At 44.5% G+C, this 22,049-nt stretch overlaps 1 protein-coding gene across 3 annotated transcripts in view; it reads left to right on the top strand.

The window, feature by feature from the left end:
- The window catches only part of DENND2B (DENN domain containing 2B), a 1,017,138-nt gene that overhangs the window by 511,117 nt on the left and 483,972 nt on the right, over positions 1–22,049 (top strand). Inside the window, exon 1 of one of the 3 annotated variants that reach the window (XM_086956000.1) lies at positions 12,731–13,062. The exons of the other annotated variants lie outside the window; for them this stretch is intronic. The gene's annotated coding sequence lies outside the window, so the exon portion shown is untranslated. Of the gene's footprint in view, positions 1–12,730; positions 13,063–22,049 lie in introns of those variants that run through there. 3 annotated transcript variants of the gene reach the window in all.

The raw sequence follows: 22,049 nt of genomic DNA on the forward strand, positions 1-22,049 counted from the left end.
ACTGGCCAAACGGTAAGTTGTCACGCAAAGATTTAGGGTGCTGGCTCTCATACAGGAGAAGCGAGTTCCTTGCCATCGGCTTACGGAAGAGTTCACTTTCCAAACTGGTTGGGGTGACATAAATGGAAAGATCCAGAAATGAAATCTTCTCTTTGCTGGTCTCAATGGTGAAACACAGAAATCTATTCTGAGAGTTCAACCACTTGTGAAAGCGGAGGACTGAGTCTAGGTCACCTCTCCACACCACCAACACATCATCAATATAGCGCTTCCACCATACTATAGATGTAAAAAAGGGGTTGGATGTTGTTAGCACAGATGACTGTTCAAACATGTGAACATACATACATAGCGACAGGTTGTGCCACGCTTTAAGAGTGATGTAGAAGGCCAGCCCACCGTATCTGGTTTCCATTTGCATGGGATTTGAGCAAGAAGTCCGGGCGAACAGAGGTGTCTGAAAGGTTGTTCAAAGCAGATGTGATTGTTGAGGTATGCAGGGTCATTGTTATGTGGAGCCTTGAAAGTGTGGGTAAGGAGTTTGAATTTAGCTTTTTTGTGAATGGGGAACCAGTGGAACGCCATCAAGTGTGGTGTGATCTGAGTGCAGTGTAGGAAGTTGAGAATTCATTTTCTGTGGATCCTGGCAAAGAGGTGTTCCAGTAGTTCAACTTGCTTATGACCAGGGCATGCGTGGCAGTTTTCTGGGGGCAGATTGGTAGCCATATGAAAATCCTCCTCAGCATCTTCAGTTTATGGAAGCATGAGGTGGTGACAGGATTGACATGGGCGGTCATGTCAAGTTTGCTATCGATAATGATCCCGAGGTTCTTGGTATGGGTGGGGGGTGGCGGTCCTATCTCTGTTAGCCTCTAGGTCAAGTCCCACAGTGATGTGCTCTTCCCAAAGATCACAATTTTGGTCTTGTCAGTGATCAGCTTCAGACCGTTGGTTTTCATTATGTGGGTGATTTCAGTTATACAGTCATTCTATTCTATTCTGTGGTTTTTATATAGCGCATGGATACCCGTAGGCCTCCCGGCACGTTCACAACTACCATAGGATGGCCCGGACATGACAGATTCCTTGAATAGCTAGATCATTGAACTAAATCTAAGTACAGGGTGTCTTGTCCATGAGGAGGAGAATGAGTTGCAAGTCATTGGCATAGGAGAGGACGTTGAGATCGTGAGAGTGAATGATGCTGGCTAGAGGGATCATGTATGCGCTGAAGAGGTTCAGGCTCAGGGAGAATCCTTGCGGAACTCTGCTAATGAGGTCGCAGGTGTCCAAGGAGTATGATCCAATCAGGAAAGGAACAGATCCATCAGACTGCATGTTCTTGGATTCCGATGTTATGAAGGCATTGGATGAGGGTGGGGTGGGAGACTCTCAAATGCTGGGGTGAGGTTCAGGAGGCTGAAGGATGCTGTGGCTCCTCTGTCCAGAGTCATACGGATGTCATCTGTAGAAGCAATAAGGGCAGTTTCTGTGCTGTATTTGGATCTGAAACCAGACTGAGTGGTGACGAGGAGTTGGTGGTCATTGAGGTATTTGGTGAGGTCTCTGTTGATGATCTTGTCTGAGACCTTGGCCAGAAAGGAAACTTATGAAGTGCTTCAACTAAAAGAAAAAAGTTGCTCCAAAAGCACAAACAGTGGAAGGATGCAACCATTTGGGCCATGCTAAAGAAGAGGGAAAAACAGATGAAAAGGAAATGAAGCTGCCCATGCTGACCAAAGAGAAGCAAGGAAATGGGAGTGGTGAAGAAGCAAACCAATTGTAAGCAATGAACCTACTCTGACCCCACTGTAAGCTAACCACATGCGCTTTGTCAAGCAAGATTTAATGTATGTGCCACAAGAGTAGTCTGATACACTATAATGCAAAGGAAAAACGTCCATAAACATCTGCTGCCAGGAGGCATAACTTTGATGCAAATTATATTTTCGTACAATATGAAGGATACAAGGAACATTCCAATAAAATAAATGTGCTGAGGAATAATTATCATTGAAATTGTTGCACTTGTACCAAAAGGCTCTGCAATTTATACGCTATGCTTGCTGAAATGTTGAAGGGTGTTACTGATAAAATCAGGGCCCTGTTAAATTGTCCAGCGTGAACTCAATAACATACCGGTAGGTTTCACCATGTGACATTGTCCGAAGCATTGCTCAAATAGGATAAGGTGCTGCCAAAGGCCAATGTTCTGCCTCGTTCAACTATGCCTGAGCGTCATTATTTGGGGAGTAAATGATGAATGACCAGGTGATCTGCTGGCTTATATCAAAATGGATGTATGACGTTACAACGCATGCTTTTACCACGCATGCCGTTACAACGCAGCTTTTACAACACATACCATTACAACGCATAGCGCTTTGGGGTGCTGCATAGTGAATAGTTTAATTTACTATTCCAACTACAGTCCCCGTGGATAGTAGGGAAGGTGTTGGATAGTAAATTAAATCTATTCCCTATCCTAGAGCACCCCCCAGCGTAATGTGTTGTAATGGTTTGCGTTGTAATGGTTGCGTCGTAATGGTAGTGCGTTGTAAAAGTTTCGTTGTAAAGGCTGTTCACCTATCAAAATGGTTCCACTGGCAAAACTTGCACAGCCAGATATCTGTGGGCAGCAAGTCACAATGACCTGCTAACCCCCCCCCTCCTCAAGCAACATCTTCCCTGCTATGGTTAGCTGATGAGCTCCCACTTTCTGGAATCACCCCCTAACTCTCAGCTAGTAATGTTTTACATCAACCTTTCATACAACTCTGGTAGTTCCTTCTAAGGCTTCGCCATCCTAGGCTGCCATGGAAGAGTAAAGCACATTTCCTTGTCATTCCAGGCTCTAAATTACTCCCAAGCCTTCTCTGGATCCCACCATCCATCCCCTCACCTCCTCCATTGACACGGCTTTCAGCAGTATGTAGAAACATACAAACAGTCTAAATATAGAAATAAATTAAATGTTTTTCAAGTGGAAAGAAGACAACCGAGACAAACAGTGTGTCGTGGTTGCTGGGCAGCTGTGGAAGAGTTTGCAAAACGTTCTTGCAAGAACTGGGTATTTTTTTTAAATTTCATTGTAGTTTGTACAATTTTAAGTTGTCAAGATGTACTTGCAGCCTAAGTTTAAAAAACAGCTTAGACAAAACAAAAGCGGGACGTTGTGCTAGGGAATGGAGCAAAAGGCGCCCTGAGACCTAGCTAGTGCTTGGCGAAGATGAATGTATGTAATGTTTGGATGCTTTGCTGCTTGTGGAGTCTCGAGTCTTACCTCAGGGAGTGCCCCTGTCAGTTCCTATCTTGGAAATGGCTTGCAGCCAGGGTTTATTTTTTTTAATTCAGTGAATTTAAAAAAAGAACTTGGGAACTAGCAATTTCTCTTGAAGTTTCAGTGTGTGGACTGGACATCCTAATGATGCCTGGGTCTAGTCATGAGGCAATGAAAAGCAGACTGTGCTGTTACCGCACCACCAATGAAGCGGCATGATACACTTAAAACGTAGAGTAGTTTCACATTTGTCATTTGATTGCAGGTATACACATATGGCATTGTCTTAGCGTGGGAGTACAGCACAGATCTTTACATAGGTCATGGATTATGATCCATGACCAGGGCCGGACTGGGAACAGAAACCGGCCCTGGCAAACTGCTCAGCTGGCCCTCCCTGGGGTGATATTGCCGACCGCCGGTAACAAAAAATGGCCCCCCAGGGGCCCAAAACCGTCCCCCACCCTAGCGGCCTACCGGGGAAACCCCCGGAGCCCGCTATGGCCAGTCCGGCCCTGTCCATGACAGACATGTTACAGGAGCACACTTGAAAGCTTTAAAGGGGTAAGCCTTTCTTTTTCCACAAATAGTTCTATTCCTTAAACAAAAGAACTGAAGAAACTACAGAAGACCCAGATACTCATGTGTACATATCTTGAGCAATCAACTATATTGAAAAATGTTTACAATGGTCAATACATAAAGAAGAGTTGCTTTCCACTTCACCTATATGTTGAAGGCACAAGGACAATTCACCCAAGAACGAGATTGGGCAGTATGTACCCCATCTTAGATTTTCCCTATCTCCACAATCTTATGAAGCTGTGCATTGTATCCATCGCAGACTCCTAGACTTTCAAAGTGACAATAACACTCCATCTGTGATGGACTGGTGGCCCGCGCCTTCTCATCACTCAAGCACAGTTTATCCGTTTTGTATCACAGATGTTTTGTTAAGAGTGGAAGTGCCTGAAATCATGTCCCACAGATCATTGTATGTCATCTTTACAACTCTATTGACAGTCCCCCATATCAACCTTACATTGAGACTGTCAACAGAGTGCTTGTAACACAGTCAATTAGCATGCAGCTTTGCGACGTGCTGATTGGATGTCTAGCATACCCTTGCTATGAGTGCAGGGCTTGCCAAGTAATGGGAAACAGAACCAGCAGCTGAGTGGAGTGTGCTAGGGAGATGTGTAAAAGTAATATAAAGCTGATGCCTCACCGCCTTACAAGTGTGTGTGTGTGTATGTGTGTCCATTTTTGGATGTGAGTTGCACACCCCTTTTATAATGTTGGCCCAGCCTAATGAAGGCTTTTTGCCAAGTTGTGGACATCATGATGTAGTGGTTAAAATGCTGTTGTTAGTGTTAACTCTTAGTATGTTATGGCCATGTGCAGCATAAAGTTGCCTATTCGTGGTTTAATTGTTGCTGTGGCATAATATTGGCAAATTATTAGCATCCATGGAATGATGTTGAACACAACTTGTGTAAGGCCTGCCCTTCCATTGTGGCAGTAATTTTTGGCATATTGTGGTCAACCCTGCTTAGTGCATAATTCTATCCCTGGCATAATGGTGGTACTTCTTGTATAATTCTAGTACTGGTATAATAGTGACTTTAAAGATATTGTGGGTGTCCTTGCATGATGCTGCATGCCACTTGCATATTGCTGGCTCTGACATAATTGTGGTAGTTTTTGCCTTTTTCAGGTATCCATTGAATAATGGTGCAACCTCAATAAAATACTGCAGATGGAATGGTGCTAAATCATTGCATATTGGAATCATCAATGAAATGAAGTTATACCCCCAATGTACTGCTGGCAATTCTTGATGTATTGTGGGCATCGTGCCATGATTGTGCCAGTCTCTTTTATAACACTATACCTGATATAATGCTAATCACTGCCATAGGATATTGTGGGCATTCCACGCATGAAGGTTACTACTACTAGTTTCACACTGGCCCTGATCTAATCGCAGTAATTCATGATATGTTGTGGACATCCGCTGTATGATGGTGCCCATCTCCTTATAACATGTGCCCGGTCACAGGGTGGCAAATCTTGGTCTAATGTGGGCACCAATGGCTTAATGGTATCCATTCCTTGTTAGGGTGTTGGTTGTGGCTTCTTGTACTGAAAACAAATTACTAAAAATAGTTGATATTTCAGGGCAAATATGAGTTTTTTCTTGAACATAGTAAGCTTCTGTTTTGGTGAGTTTAATTTACTTATCCAGAGTGAAAGGTATGTAGCTGATAACAAAATGTGTGCATTTCAATAGCCCAAAAATTGATGCTTGGCAGCAAAATAATTGCATTTCCACATATCTGTTTAAAAGTGATGTTGACGCATCATCTCACCTGCTGTCTGAGACGTTAGCCTGTAAGATTAGAGTAATCTGCCTGCTGCCTCATCGTGTATGGTTTCCATACCCTTAGTAAAGCACTGCTTTATGACCACTTACCGCGGGGCTAGTCCTGCTCTGCGCGTCCTGAGATTGTGAGGTGTGTGTTTTTTCCCACAGTGCTCCTTCCATGTTAATGTAGGAAAGCAATATAGAGAAAGTAAAATGTAAGAGTAAAGAATGGTGCTGGGAAATACCATGTGAAATTTCTGAACTGCCACTTGTTTTAGAGCATCGGAATATTAGGAGCTTCATTGAAGAAAATAGATGGTCAGGAGGCCATTAATGGCTTGTATAGATCTTTCTCGCGTTCATTCTAATTTGTATCTTTCTTTTTTCCTCAGTTTAATTCAGAACCTTCTACCAACAGTGAGTGGAATGCTCTAATAGCACATTAGCCCTTCTGCTTCAGGCTATACCTTTTGCACTACCACCACACCCGCATTAAAGGACCTTTATTGCAGCTCCAGCCTATAACTGCAGAAGAGGGCCTTTAATGATCAGTATATCTCTTATCAATGGATTATAACGCTAGAGTATATTTTGGGGGGAATTATGCTGGAAATGGGATGTTTAATTAGAGGACCCTCAGAACCCATGTTTTTCAAGTTCTCACCTCTTGCAATACCTTTTGTTTCCTTGCAGTGAGCTTTGAGCCGCCCATTGCTTACCGTTGGTTGGCTTAGATGTAACTTTAATTGGCTTGCTTATTATTGTCCATCTTCCATAGGCTTACCTTTGTCTTCCTGTGTCTGTCTCTCCATGGAGCATGGACACACTACTGTGTCCTTCCACGGCTCGCTTTTTCAGTTGCTACTTTTTGTCTTTTTGTTCAAGCACTCTACAAGAGTGTGTGTGTTTTGGCCCATCTCCTTTGTCTCCTCCATCCCCCCTGTGTTGTTTTGTCGGTGTACTTCCTGCAGCTAATCCCACCCACCCTTTGTTGTCCTTGTGCTGCCCCCATCACCTCCAACCCACCCTGTTTTGTTCATGAGCTTTTCCATTTACTTCCCCCACCCCTCGCAACTATTCTCCGTAGTCCACAGTAGCGGCTGGTAACATTTGAAAGTGGTGAGGCGCAAAGTGATTTGCATACTGCACCGTAGCGAGCGAGCCCGAACCCCATAAGGGAGGTTTGGGGGGTTTCCCCCCTGCCCCCCCCAGAAAATTTGAAAAAAAAGAGAACAAAAATTGGCATTTTCAAGCAAATTTGAGAAAGCAGGAAGGTTAATAAAGCAATTGTGAAAGTGCAGATATTACATTAATAGATGGCATAACATAGGTAGCTGCTTATTCTATATAACCACACAGCTTCATACATTCCGTCCTATTACGCTCAGGTGCTGAATTCAGACTATAAGACTTTCATGAAAATCTCAGCTCTAAGAGTAGAAGAATTTGCACAGTAGTTGGGAAACAGCCTTCACAAAGCATTGGGAACCATGCCTTACCTTTACCACGTTTCCATTAGAACGCATGTGACTATCACGCATGTCTTTCCACACAGATGATAGTGTTTAGGTGAAACAAAATGTACTTAATATGCCATTTGATCAGTAAAATCTGTGTAGTCTCCAAATAGAACAAACACTAGAAAACTTTTAAAAACAGAGATAACAATGCATTTCTGAGTATCCAACAAATACTGTGGGAAAAAAACACAACGCTCCAATTCTTTCCTTGCAGTTTGCATGCAGCTCTTAGATGACAGTTAATAGCTCACTGTTGTATGTTAGGATGTTAACTTACAAACTGCAAGTAACAAAAGGATGTCTCTGACAAAAGCAGTGACTCACTGACCGATTTACATCATGCACATGTTGTGATCTGCATCAGGTACAAGATAAGATTCAAAGGCCTGTTTACAGAGAGGCAGGACTCGGAAAGGATCCAGTAAACAAGGAATGCCCACGAGAGAGATGTACTCAAGCTGGACAGCCCAAAGCAACTAAAACCAGACAATAGAAAGCAGGCAACTGTCAGTTACAAACTACAAAGACAATGGTAAGCAATAGGTGAAATGAGTATGAAACAAACAATCATTCTTTCTGCAACACTTCTAAATACGTGGATTTTTGTGAATTAAAGGAGCTTTCAGGACTTTCATGGTAAAGCAGAACATGTTCAGCCTCTTCCTAGATCTAACCACGACAGCGGGTTAGTAATTCACCCTGCTAAAACCGAGAATATATTTTCTGTTTCAAATTCAATTAGAGCTGAGTTGCATCTTGGATTTGTTAACTAGTGTTATGCGAGGCACTCTGTGCTTCTGTCTTCTATCGGGCACAGGCACAATTTGCCACCCAAGCTGTCGAGCCACACACAGGCCCCAACTCTGAGTCAAGCAGAGCAAAATTACTGAATGGAATTTCACTCAGCCTGATCCAGGATAGGTAGCTTTTTGCTCACTTCATCAGTGAGTGAGGGTTCCTGCTGAACTGACAGTTGTGTGTGTTTCATCCATGCTGACAGACTGGGGAAGCAGCATGTGGCAGGCAGCAAGAATCACACAGGGCAGAGGCTGCTGGGCTTGCCACTGCCCCCCACATGCCCTTGGGCCTCGGCTGCTGTTGCTACAATGCCACGGTAACCGCTAAGAGAATCCCTGTTGTGTGATCACATGCTCGTGCTGCAGACAGGGCACTTAGAGTCAAGCGGACCGTGCCTGGCAGAGAGCGGGTGTGCTGCTACCTGCAGGGGACCAGGACGGGACCGGGGCTAGACCGCCTCCATCCCAGACTCCCGGAGGAGCCAAGGGCGAGGGGCTGAAACGCTGCCCGGACTCAGATGCACTCATTCATAATTAATAAGGCCGGTCCGCTGCCGGACCGGCTGTGCCAGGGCTTTGTTGATCCAGCAGCGGAGGTTCCTTGAGAGGGGTCTATCTATTTATAGGCCTTAGAGGGGAAGTAAACAGGAGAATGGGGAACGGGGTGAGGCTCGTTTGCCCGGTGGCTGGTGGGAGGTGTAGTGGGGTGTCTCTTGTACGTGTGGTAGAGTCTAGTTCCCAGTAAAATGGGGCTTTGAACCAGGCCTGAGCAGAGCCGGCCCCAGGGCCGCAGCTGCAGTTGGTACGGCAGGTGCAGTGGCACCCGAGCCGGATGCCTGACGGGGACCGCAGAACCTTGATTAATACTGTGTATTATCATTCAAACAGCAGGGTGGAGCTGGAGCGGAGGCGACATGTCCTTCCTCAAACTGGGGGCCATGACACACGCTACTATAATGGCTGCCATGTTCGTGCTTGCAGTTCGCAATGTAGTGCCTCGTTTCTTCTCGAAGCACCCGCACTGCGATGGTCGGAGTGGGGGAAAAAATGATGATCGGTCCCCGCGAACATTTATATCCTGCTCAGAGCAGATGGTAAACATATGCGTTAAACCCGCAGGGAATTTGGAATTTAGTTTGGGTTTAGTTTATGACCTGAAAATGGGACCCAGGTCGTAATTCCACATTCCGTGAAGTTTTGCGCGTATTTGCATGGTACAACTGGTGCGGATTTCTTTCACTCACTGTAACAGTAAATCGATCGAATGCAATTTTAGCATTACCTCTGTGAAACTCTGTGTTCTGTTCTACTTGTAATCAGGCCCACGGCGCGCGGTTTAAGAAAAGCGCTCAGGGCAGGGCATACAAATGGAGGCAGGCAGCGCCGCGTCTGAAAAAGCTATAGTTCTGAATCGTGCATTTCTAAGAGACCAGGTGTCCTTACTTCCTCAAGAAAAAAAACTTTGTTGTAGGCTGCATGAACCCCTTCGATGCTCATGGCGAGCTCAGCTCGTCATGAGGCACGGTTGAGCTGTGCTGTTGACGACCCGAGCTCGTCATGAACAATGGGAATGCACAATCTGCAGCACAGGAGGGGAATTGCTGCAGCAGCGATGGTGTTAACCTCATTAGCACTTGCTTGGATCATTCATCAAACTGGCGTAAAATGTGCTTGAAGGGAAATGCATGCAAATAGCGTATTAAGAACCTGCGTGCGCGAGGCATCAGGCATGAACATTCCTACGCTACCCATATCATTAGGTGCCTGAAAAATGGCACAAATCTGCTCACATTTTACACACACAAAGGAGACAAGCCCCTTTGGCCTGCTGCTGCCACGGTTACATGAGCAGCACACACCCACCTGTGTGATTCAACTGAGGTCGGAGTCTGATGAGTCGACGGACGACGTGACTCTCTGCTGTGTTGTCTTGTTGTGTGGTGACCGGGGGGGTGTGGACCGCTGGTCGAAGGTGAACGGACCACGTCTGCTGCTGGGCTCAGGCGGCTGCTGGCTCAACATCACGACGGCGCGCGTGACTCCTGAATGAATGGTCAATCACTGCTGGCTTCATGCTGAAGTCACACAGTGATTGGCCAGATCTATCCCAATAATGGATGTTGCGCGGTGGACCAGCCAATCCAGGCGCTGCATGCAGCACCAGGATTGGCTAGGGGGGCACATTGTGTACTCGCCCTGGCGGCCCTTGTAAAACCCGGGGCCCGGCTGAAACAGCACCCCGGCCCCTTTTGACCCTCTCTCAATGCCTCACTGTTTGTCATCACATCTGCGCATGCTCGGGCAAGTCACAGCCCAATATTTCTCATGCGCAAAGTGTGCTGCTGGTGGCCTGCTGCAGTCAGAGACTGTCACTCACAGCAGCAGACCAGCAGACCAGCAGCCCCGCCCCCACCCCCTGCGCACTCCGAGTCTGGACCGCACCGTACTAAATTATCCCTCCTCCTGTGTGTGGCGTGGCGATATAATTGATTGTTTGAACTGTGAAGACAATGTTTATCGCAACTTCTTGCCTTGGTGCGTCCAGGGCAGGCTTAGTGGGGCTACGCCCCTACGCCCCAATGGACGCACCGTGGCTGGTAGTCCATGAGCTTGGCCGACTGTCTCATGGCCGTTCTGTGTTGCCAGTTTGCTTGCCTTACTCTCAGTTGACTGTGTGCTTGCCTTAGCCCTTACTGCCCACCCTTTATTGCTCATGTGCTTACTCCAGCACACCCTGCCCTCCCTCCTTTGCATGTGTTCTTGCCCCAGGCCCTCCTGCCCATACTCCGTTTTCCATGTGCTTGCCCCAACAATTCATATCCACCATCTGTTGTCTGTGTGCTTGCCGAAGCCCTTCTCACCCACCCTCTGTTGTCTCTAGACCTTCCCTCCTGTGTTGCATTGTCCCCCATCCATTCCCCTGTTTATTTTGCCAAAAACTGGAGAAAAATGTGTGTGTGTGGGGGGAGACCGGTGAGAAAGGTTGGGGGAGCACACAGTTAAAAATATATATATTTTAATTCGGTTTAGCCGTGCTGATCAGCACACCATCAGTCATTGCCAATAGAAGTGTTGGATAAAGATCTGGCCTGGAAGGATATAGCCCATTAGCTTTGGAGATTTTAGGTATTTAATAGTTGTGTGTGAGGTAGGAGGAAGCAAGTTAGGTTCGCAAGAGGGGCGGTGCAAAATACTCCTGTTTATCCAAAACATTTTTCATAATTGTTCTGATAAAACCCCATCTCTGCTCTAAGAAGTCAGACTATCCTTTTCTAGAAGTACATTACTATACTTTTACTGTGCAATACAGCAAGAAGTCATATTTCATGATCCTTTTGCTCACACTCGGGGATTCAATGAAATATATGCACCAAACAATTTGTAAAAACATTGTGTAGAAAGGGCACAGACTTGAGGCTGTAGAGTTTCCTCTTCTTGCATTGTTAGTAACTTTTTTCAGAAATCAGTACTATGTTTTACTCTCCTGCTACTAATGTTCATATATGTGATGCTTGCTTTGGTGTTGGTTCTGTGCAGTCTTGGACTTCAAATGACTAAAACACCAAAGTGGACCTGACATTACATATCCTTTGACCATGAACGGCAATACATGCTTGATCATTTGACCACCATAAGTCTCTCAGACCTCCTTTTGATTGACATTTAGTTAACAGCTATGTCTAGTTTCTGATCCAGCAAATGCCTTGATGCACCTCAAAAATAGCAATACCAAAGACACTGCCATGGTTAGCAAATGTCCTGACAGTTGCAGCAGCTGATACCACTGGATAACTCTAATTCTTGTGCTGTGGATGCATTATGGATAATCATATTTTAAGCTCGGTTCCTGTGCGTCATCATATGCGGTTATCACCAACATCTTTCCAAATAGGAGTTGTATTAAGGAGGATGTGGTACTTGCCAAGCATACCAAAAAACATGAATTCGAAGCTGGAATTAAGGGTTACCCTGTAGTACCACTGAATATACCTTCGGCAGTTTGAGTGTTATAGTGCTGACCGGATTATGACGCATACATACCACCAGGGCTTTAAGTGGGCCGGGTCCAGCCAGTGCTGTTTTAAAAAGAATCTGCTGAGACTGGTACCCATTTTTGCTCTTAGGCTGAAAAAAAATCTCAGCTCTGCAGCAGTACCGCTCATCACTGCCTTTGATGTGACCTCAAAGAGACTCGTTATAGTTTTTTCAGTCTCATCATTTTAGAATGAAGCATTTTCAATATTCTATACAACTAAACCATATTTGTTGCTTTATTATCTTAAGCAACTAACAACCATTGACAAAGCGTATAGTCCTGGCTTGCTGTAGATGTAATGTTACTGTATTCAATATTTGGATGCAATGACAGAAGCAGCAAATTACCAGTCCTGGCACACTATGCTAAGCACAGATATTTAGCTTATGTGTTACATCTGCCACGCCCCTTTGAGAGACTCCCCACCCCCAGTTTTTTCATGTCACTCAGTAAAGGCAACCTCTCAACTAGTCATTGTGACCCAGGCTCTGAAAATGGCTATGTCGCCGTTGATCAAAACATAAGCCCCGCCCCCACCAAACTCTGAGTCGGGTTGCACCCCTGATGTACACATTGTGCAATACTTTCTTGTTTAGGAGAGACCTTTTACCTAATCTGCTCAGCTGCGCTTTCAATGAGAGGGCGTGACCTGAAATACGTTCCACCGAGGGAGCCAATGCAAACATGGTGTGGCCAGGTGTACAAAGCGGGTGCGCGGAAACCGCTGGCACTGAACTCTGTCTTTAGCAGGCAGCAGACGCTTTATCTATTGTAATCAACAGGGGAGTTCCAGCTCGTGCTTGAGCAGCTGAATAGGAGACCAGTCCAGCTGAAGCAGGAACCTGCGTATTATGCCACTGAGGCGCGTGCCGCTGAAAATGCGGCGTCCCCCAATAGCAGTTGGGTTCGCAGCGCCCTGCAGTGCGGCGCGTGCTGTGAAGGTCAAGAGTGAGGCTGTTTAGGAGTCCGAGATGGCTGCTGCCCCCATACGGACCAGAGCAAGGAAATGCCGAGCTGGGTGAGGACGGGATGGGACATATCCCGAGCTCGTAGTAGCGCCGGTAAGTGGCTGAAGTCCGTTGACGCGGTCTAGGCGCTACATTCTCTGCGCTTCTGTTGCATGCTCCACTTCAGTTGTGAACTGTGGTTCTACTGGGGTTTCTTCCGTTTCCAACGAGCAAAAGGAGATGCCTTCATGAACTCCACATATTTTTTGGGAAGATATGTATTAATATTACTCATAATGAAATGTAGCAGTGCGCCAAGAGAATGGACATGTACGTGTAATGTCAAGGCCCTTGTGACCAGCTCACTTACATTGTGCCAATTCAGAGCAACTTTGCAGAGGTGCCCCGATACCTGAAAATTGGGAACCACTTTTGGAACATCATTTGCCCACGTCAACAGATACAAATGCAATTTTTGCACCAAGTTCAAATTTCGTTCGTGCACTCGCCGTTGATGCAAAAATGTCACATAGCAAAAGCGCTCGGCACTAGTGCAGAATTGCCAGAAAAAGGGCCTTTTTCCTGATGTCGCTCGCTGTTTTAATTTCAAAGGGCGTCAGAACGGCTTTAGCGGACATTCACGCCCTGTTACTCTTTCTCTGTGTGTTGTTTGTAACGAGGTCGATTTGTGCACGAACACAACGGCCTTCATATTTGTCTGTAATGTTCCCTTTCTAGTTAGCTGTAGTAGCGTGACAGAGTGCCCGGACAATTGGGCCCAGTTTGACCAGAGGTGAACTGATTACACCAAGGTGGATCCTACATCTGTTGGCTGTTGCGCAGAAACTGGATTTAAGTGCACATATCAATGCATATTTAAACATGTTTCTGGGGGAGTGACGTCAAAGAAGAGGAACACTCGAAGAATGTAATCTAAAGAGGAACTGGAAATAGCTGCCCCCATGGTTACAGGTTCTAATTCCGGCGGGTCCACTCAGCCTTTCATCCTTACGAGGTCGATAAAATGACTACCCTTGAGTTAGGTACCAATAAACTTCTGTTATTCAGCGCCGAGATACCCTTCTGGGAGTGCGTGCGGCTTTACACATTGGCGGGCAACATGTCTCGCGGGTGGCGGTGGGGGTGCAGGAGGGAAGAAGGGGTGAGGGGGGCAGAATGGGGGTTGTGTGCAAGTTAAATAAAAAAAACAACAACACTTGCATTGCTGCCGGGTCCCGCCTCTCCGCTCCTGCTCTCCTCCTATTGACTCGAGGGCAGATTTTAAGGGGAGCAAAGCATTTACAGAACTTGTGGCTTGTTTAGACTTGGGTAGTGTGTCCGTGCGGAGAGGGAACAGCACACAGGTGCCAGTCCATGGGAGCGGAGTCAAAGGAAGGAAGAGCTCAGCGGAGTGGCACTGCCCAGACAACCACGGCTCACCAGGAAGCGGTCGCTTGACAGCCAAGAGTCGGGTATATGGAATGTGGTGAATGAATACCACGTCGACTACGAGGAAACATTGTACTGTGAACCCATAGATAGGCCTATATCCCTATAGCCCATTAAGTGTGTTCCATTTCACGTCCTAGTATTACCTGCAATGCTGAGATGAATCCAAGGAGGACTCACACACCCCCGGGAAACGAAAACTGTTCCTTCTCTCCTTACTTTCTATGAGTCACAAGCCGGCGCTGTCTGTGGCTTCAGGTCTCCGCACAGGACCTGCTGCTGTTCGTTGTGTGCACAGGGAGCTCCCTGCAGGCTCTGTTGCTTATGGCACCCTCTGTGTGTGCACATGACAGTCCTAGACTTCACCACAGAGCTCCCAGAGGCGACTCTTTCCGCTGGTGCCACCTGTGTGTGCAGGCGGTCTGCATACACTTCAGCACAGAGCTCGGGGCAGTGACTGCCGCAGGCTCTCAGTGCGGTCTCACAGCACTGGCAGACATGTCCCTAACCACGGAGCTCCGAGCAGTGAGTGACACCGCCGCTGCGCTCAGTCTGGTCACATGGCAGCCATATTCCTAACCACAGAGCTGCAGAGGCGGCGTTTGCTGCTGGTGCTCTCTTTCTGTGGTCAAACCACAGTCCTGTGCTTGACCTCAGAGCTCCCCTAGATGACCTGGCCAGAGGTCCACGTGGTGACTAGTTTTGTCACAAGTGCGCCTAACAAAACCGTGAGACAATTATGTTATTGGAGATCGACACATTGAATGTTGAACGGGCCCCGTCCAGGCTGTAGCCATAAGCCCACCCTTTTCAATTCGCCATCTATAAACAAGTGCTTATATCCAAGGCTCGCTTACCTTGGTATTCACGGCCAGTCGCCCACCCTTCTGAGGACCCATGCATATTGCACCTCATGCTTTTGGTGGGTGTTTTGGGGGCGCGGCACAAGTTTTAGCGGCGCAGTATGAATACGTTCTAAGAATGGCTTCTGAAAGGAACTCCTGTAAGTCAGGCTCTTTGATTCTGAATTAGTTCTAAGCAGAGCAAGAGGAAATTCTTCTCTCCTGGATATACTGAGTTACAGTGATCCAGTCTAGATCCGATCATGGCCACCACGTCTTGCTTACGACAGTTACCAGGTAGAAATCCTCCAGGGCAGTGTCGATGGTAAGTACATGACAACACCCCAGATAGCACTTGGGAGGCATTTGAAGATTGTCATCAACATTCACTCCGAGGCTTTTGACCACTTTCTCAGGAGAAGGGCAGCTACCTAAATTGGAAGGCTATATACTGAGAATCATTCCAAAAGTGACATGGGCACCCATCATCAGAAATGTTTTCCAAATATGACAGTGTCACCAAGTAGACCATTCTTTAGGCCAGAGGCACAACGTATTTTGCACGCGTACATTGAAATTCCATGTACAAAATGACCACTTTGCACTTTTAAAGTTGGGGCTTAGACATTTCCAGCCCAGTCTGTCATGCCTTGCATGGAAGTCCCGAGCACGATAAATCAGTGGTAGATGTCCCGCTCTTTACAAGGTGGACCGTTTACCATGACCCGGCAGCCCAGTGCAGATGGTCTGCTTGCTCAAGGGTTCGAGACGGCAGAGTCAGCTAAGGGTCTGTCATCATAAATGTGGCAGTTCCTCGACCTTTAAATAAGTTTGAGGTACTGCACGTTTAGCAGTCATGAGCTTCACTGTTATATACCGAGACTCCCCACTCTAATGTCTTTCTCAAGTTCCTTTCCTAATCATTGTCTTTATATCCATTTTTCATGATTCAGAAAGGCATTTGCACTCCTCAATCTAAAGAAGGTGCTCTGATATCATTACTTAATGGTATAAATTCATTTTTGATGGGTTAATATACTAACACATAAAACCACAACAGAATGCTGGCATTTTTAAGTGAGTGAAAATTCAACTTGAGAGTGTTTACAAATTATTTCAAGTCTATTCTAATCCAGAACATGGTCAACGATTTGATCCTGTCAGTGATATATGCATACATAGGTAGCACAGAAAAGTAAAAGGAACAACTGCAAGATTAGAATTGAGGGTCTGTTTGCAAATATTTTCCTTCTGGAAAAAAATAAAAAGACAGCAAATGCTCTTTTGTATAAATCTGTCTTCATGTCCAACAAATTTTCACCATTCACATTTAGATTTATCTACATGCTTTTGTTTGTGAATGCTTCTTGGAAGCTGCTATTGTTGCAGCATTTGAGTACTCTGGGAATTTTTTGGGAGAATTTCTAGAATAGGTTGACATCTAGGTGTAAATGTATTGGAGTAAAGTTTTATGTGTATTGGGCACTCTATATTTGCGAAACAACAAAAACGTCCCTGGTTGGTGGAGATATATCCTCATGCGTAAGATAACCTAGGCCAAATGGCTTGAGGGTTATCTACGCTAACAGAGACTACAAATATGTCAAACACCCTATTGCAAATAATCAGTCAGTGTAGGTACCCTATCTGTAAGTCACACAACAATTAAGAGACTATAATTTCTACCAGTATAAAAACAACAATTTATTAAAACGGTTACAGAATCAATTTGCATCAGAAAGCACATTATACAATAAAATACATGTTATTTTAAAAAAAACAAAAAGTCGACGCGGCGTTTCGGTGTCTTTAGTTGATGCCAACACCTTCTTCAGGACAGGGGTTTTTTGTTAAAAAATCTCTAAAAGGTAAGATTACAGAAAACATACAATCAATAGGGGCCTATTATACACTGACTGTTTAAGGTTACATTAGATGTCACATTGACACAGCAAAAAAGTTACATTACAATACATATATTCAACATTATAGGGTCTTGCATTACAATGCCTATGGTTTAAATACACAAGAGTTCATACATTTCTCCTTTCTCAAGAGTTAATAACTTCATTGGTCAACTTAGCATTCCAACTCTATTCACTTGGGGCGACAAGAATTCTTTTGTTCACATTAATCCTGTCAGACTCAATGGGCTAAAGTGCAGTATAATAGAACATACCATAAGTATTAGTATCGATATACATAATTTCCCAATATTTCTACCCATCTAGAAGGTGGGAACCCTTCCATTTGAGACCCATTTGTATTTATCACATATGGGTCTCCTTCACTCAAGTGTATATCGTCTCTTTACACTAATAGTCTCCTTGATTACATTCTAGCTATTAACTTTCTTAGTGACTGATTTATATCACTATAGTGTATACAACCTACCTCAAACTGTATGAGGGATTCGAAGCAGTTGTTATCTTAAAAAGGATGCAGATTTTTTGTCTTTGATCTGCCTCCTATGGACGTATCTTCAGTGGCGGAAGGTTATCAATAGTTATTCCACCTAGGGGGTAAGTTGCAAAATTCAGATATACCCTGGCTTTTTTGTAAATTGCAATGTTTCTTTATCAATAAAGGTTCATTACCTGGATAAATATTTTCGTATATATGGTCTTTGCTGTATCTGGGGCGACCACCGTATATCTTTAGGCTTTAAACACATATAACTAAACAGGACAGAAATACATAATAGTTTTGGTAAAGGAAGTAGAAGAACAATACAATCCTGAGTCCTTTGTTAAACACCAAAATAATTCAATATGTAGGGAATAAACCTCTAATGGTGTTATATGTAAACCGATTCAACTTTTCATGTTGGGTAGAGGCGTGCGTTTCTATTCTTTGTTACCTTCTACCGGCTTATCTTTGATTTCTTCCCTTGGAGGCTTTAACACCATCGCTGCTAATGATATTTTCCTCCTGTGCTGGAATTTTCAAAAGTCCATTGATCATGACGAGCTGGGCTCGTCATCAGCCTGGTAGGAGGCTACTTCATGACGAGCCCAGCTCGTCATGAGCCTGGAAGGGGTTAAGAATGGAGCCGGTTGTGATATCTGCACCAGAAAAAAGGGGGGACAATTCAGCCGTATAATCTTGATTCCCCTTGTCTACCTTACTTAATTTCGCAGCGATAGTGAGTATTACCCTTTTCTTAGTTAGTCTAACCGTCACTGGGATAGACGCGATTGCCTTAAGGGCCGTTTGCCTTACCATTACAGTCTTAGCGTTTTTACATTTCATCCTGTTTAGGACTATTTTTGGTAGATTTGAGCGGAAGGGTGGGGGAAAAATTCCAGTAAGCTCGGTTAGTTAAAACATAAACCCTTTTTGTTGCATATTTTAGGTGCAATACAAGTATACTACTTTCTTATCTATGTCCTGACTCAAGATTTAGATATGGGACAAGCTCTAGTAAGAGTATGCACTATATCACCGCTTGGAGTGGGCAGTTCTTTCCCAACACCCGAACAGTGTCTCTGTTTCTGAAATAGGCTACTTCTCTCTATAGCCTCGAGTTCCAAGACGCAATTACGGGCGGTTCTTACCTTCTCAATGGGTATCGGCCTCCCTGTCGCCTTAATCCGGATACAGCTTCCTCATGGACTGTTTCCCATTGTTGTCTGTCCTCTTATATTGGGTGATTACCGCGCGAAGTTAAAGGTAATTGAAAACAGGTGATTATACCTGTCGCGCAAGTTTTTAGAGAGAAAAGGCCGCCATGTTAGGATGGGCAAATTATTATTGTCGGCACTTTATCGTATATGGCACTAAATATATATATCAATTTCCCTCGGTATTTGAATCATGTTATCTTCTTATTAAGTTCTTTTATATGTGAAGGTTTCTTGCAACCTGTTTAATATCGAGCGGCGTTCACTTATAATAGGCTCGACGTACATGGCAGAACCTTAATGAAAATTGCGTCGGCCATCTTTCACTAGTCATGATTGCGATTGATGTACTGTGTTTAGAGGGATCTTGAATATGTCCAGACCCCAAACCTTTACAGATTCCTACTATTAACGTACTGCATACTATTGAAAAGCACAATCCTTAAATCTAGTTAAATGATTTGCACCTTCATTACTGAAGCATTCCTCAAAGAGTTTTTGCGTCATGTATCAGTATACAATTTTAACTACTCATTTCTTTTCGATATGTGTCTACGTTGCCGGTCTAACTATATTTCTCAGAGCGCGGATCGTATGTTGCTGCGCCTGACTTACAATGAATGGATATTCTTGAGCGTTTTATTTACCTGATGTTATTGATATTTTGTGATTTTGTGACTAGCATATTGGAAAGGTCCAATTGCGTGTTACAAGCGGAGATCAAAGAGATTTTTTTGTACCCTCTACAATTCACCCGGGTACTGGATAGTGTGGGGGGGGGGGGAAACCATAGGTATCAGGGTTAGGATTTTGCCATTATAATTAGAGTGATTATGGAAGATCTATGGGCGTGTTATTATGGGTCCTGTTAGTGGTTACATACTATGACCCGTCTTTTGCCTGATCTAGTTCTAGTAGACTGTTATGCAGGGAGGGGCGCCAAGGAACTACCTTGTGCCATGAGACTTTAATTATAAGGAGGATTTTATAAGATCCTCTCCCAGTCTTCTTTACTGTTCAGTCCTTGTCGTACAGTGTTGAATTTCGACATATAAAATTGCTCACGTATAACATGTATTTTATTGTATAATGTGCTTTCTGATGCAAATTGATTCTGTAACCGTTTTAATAAATTGTTGTTTTTATACTGGTAGAAATTATAGTCTCTTAATTGTTGTGTGACTTACAGATAGGGTACCTACACTGACTGATTATTTGCAATAGGGTGTTTGACATATTTGTAGTCTCTGTTAGCGTAGATAACCCTCAAGCCATTTGGCCTAGGTTATCTTACGCATGAGGATATATCTCCACCAACCAGGGACGTTTTTGTTGTTTCGTAACTATTTACCCTGTCCCCTAACGGTTTTAAGGGTACCTCCCTCCTTGTGTTGTGAGCACTCTATATTTGGCCATATCAGTTGTGTAGTACAGTTAATGAAGCAGTTCTTATGTGTATTATTTGGTTTGGTAAAACCTGTACCGCAAGGTACAGATGCACTTACACACATATAATCCTGTAATCCCAGACACAAAAGCTGTGGCATGACTCCATGATGACTCGCCACAGCTGTACTGTCTGAGAGAGACACCTGTTCTGGCCTTTCAGTGGGAGTGAATCACAGACAGGTGTGCTGGGAGAAGGCTGCAGGTTGGAATTGTCAGCCGCTCCTACGCACCTTGCAAGTGCCAGGCCGCTGTCTTCACACCAAGCAGTGAGCATATACTTATGTGTATATCTGTGATTATGGATTCGCTTCAATATCGTCTCAAGACGTGCTTTTGACTTTGCTTTGTCAAAATCAGCTTTGACAAAAATGAATATGAAATATGTGATGATGGTGGATTAGAATGGCGGTTCTTCACCTTTTGACTTCTGTGGATCCTGACTTAATCATGAATGGAGTCCGAGGACCCCCACTGAATCATTATTGGAGTCTGGGGATCCCTACTGAGCCATTGCTGGAAGACAGGGTCCCTGGCCTAAGCATTTTTGATGATTTGAATCACAAACTAATACGCAAAAAATACAGAAACAAACATTAATTAGACATATACACAAATGATGAAATATTTAATTTAAATCACAAACAGATTAAAAAATATATTTCTTTTATAATGGGAAGGTTGAAACTTTTTGTAAATTCAATTTAGGACACTAATCGTCCATACTATAATCTTTTTATGTGCTTGCACTACTCCCACTAATCACACTGAGGATACTAACTTAATTTTTAACTGCAAATTTCAAATTCCTTTACAGAATGTGTTAAAAATGTCACCTTTACACATTGCTTCTTTATATACTATTTTTAATCTGTTAATATTATTTAATTTTCTAAGCCACACAGGTCCCTTGAATAGGCTTCAAGGACCCCCAAGGCTCCCCGGACCACAGATTAAGAACCACTGGATTAAAAGTTTACACACTTATCAGTTTATTAGCAATCAACCTTCTACTGTGTTTCATTCTCACTTTCTCCCTTATTTTTTTAATTCATTTCTTATGTTCTGCATGCCCTCTCTACACAGGAATCCTATGCACTGCATTCCGATTTACTAGTCCCCTCACTCACACTTCCACTTTTCTGTACCACAATACACCATGTGTCTGTCCATACACGATAAAAATCGACCTCAAAAAGATACACGTGCTTGGAAAATCAACAATTATTTATCTCTTGATTACTCCCTTTGAATGCAAGCCTTTTGCCCAACACAGTTCAACTATGAGTTTAATGTATGGTGAAGAATGCTATCTCTAACAATAGTGATATTGGAGGGGCGAGGGAAGCCGGCCATGATGGCAGACGTGTAGACTGCCAGCTCTGCATCAGCCTGCAATAAATCCTGCCAAATTTCCCACGCTGGGCACCATCCACTCTATGCACTAAAGGCATGGGATAACGGAAGGACTGTGGAGGGCATTCTTGCAAACGACTATCTCCAGACGACTCCCTAAGCAAGGGTGATTGCTCCCTTGCCGGGAACTTGCCGACAAACATGGTGGTTGGGCCCCACTGATTCACTAGCGGCCCAGATGCTGGGGGCCACTCGCTGGCTGGCACAGACATCAGCACTCAATTTGGCGTGCAGCCACAGCTTGTTTCTGAACATCCCTGACTGGAGGCAGGGCCGCGCTGCAGGCATGACTGCGAAGTGAGCCCTGGGATACGATGGGAGTGGA

This window comes from Lissotriton vulgaris, chromosome 2_1 (assembly GCF_964263255.1).
Source record: "Lissotriton vulgaris chromosome 2_1, aLisVul1.2, whole genome shotgun sequence".
NCBI classification, from domain to species: Eukaryota; Metazoa; Chordata; class Amphibia; order Caudata; family Salamandridae; genus Lissotriton; species Lissotriton vulgaris.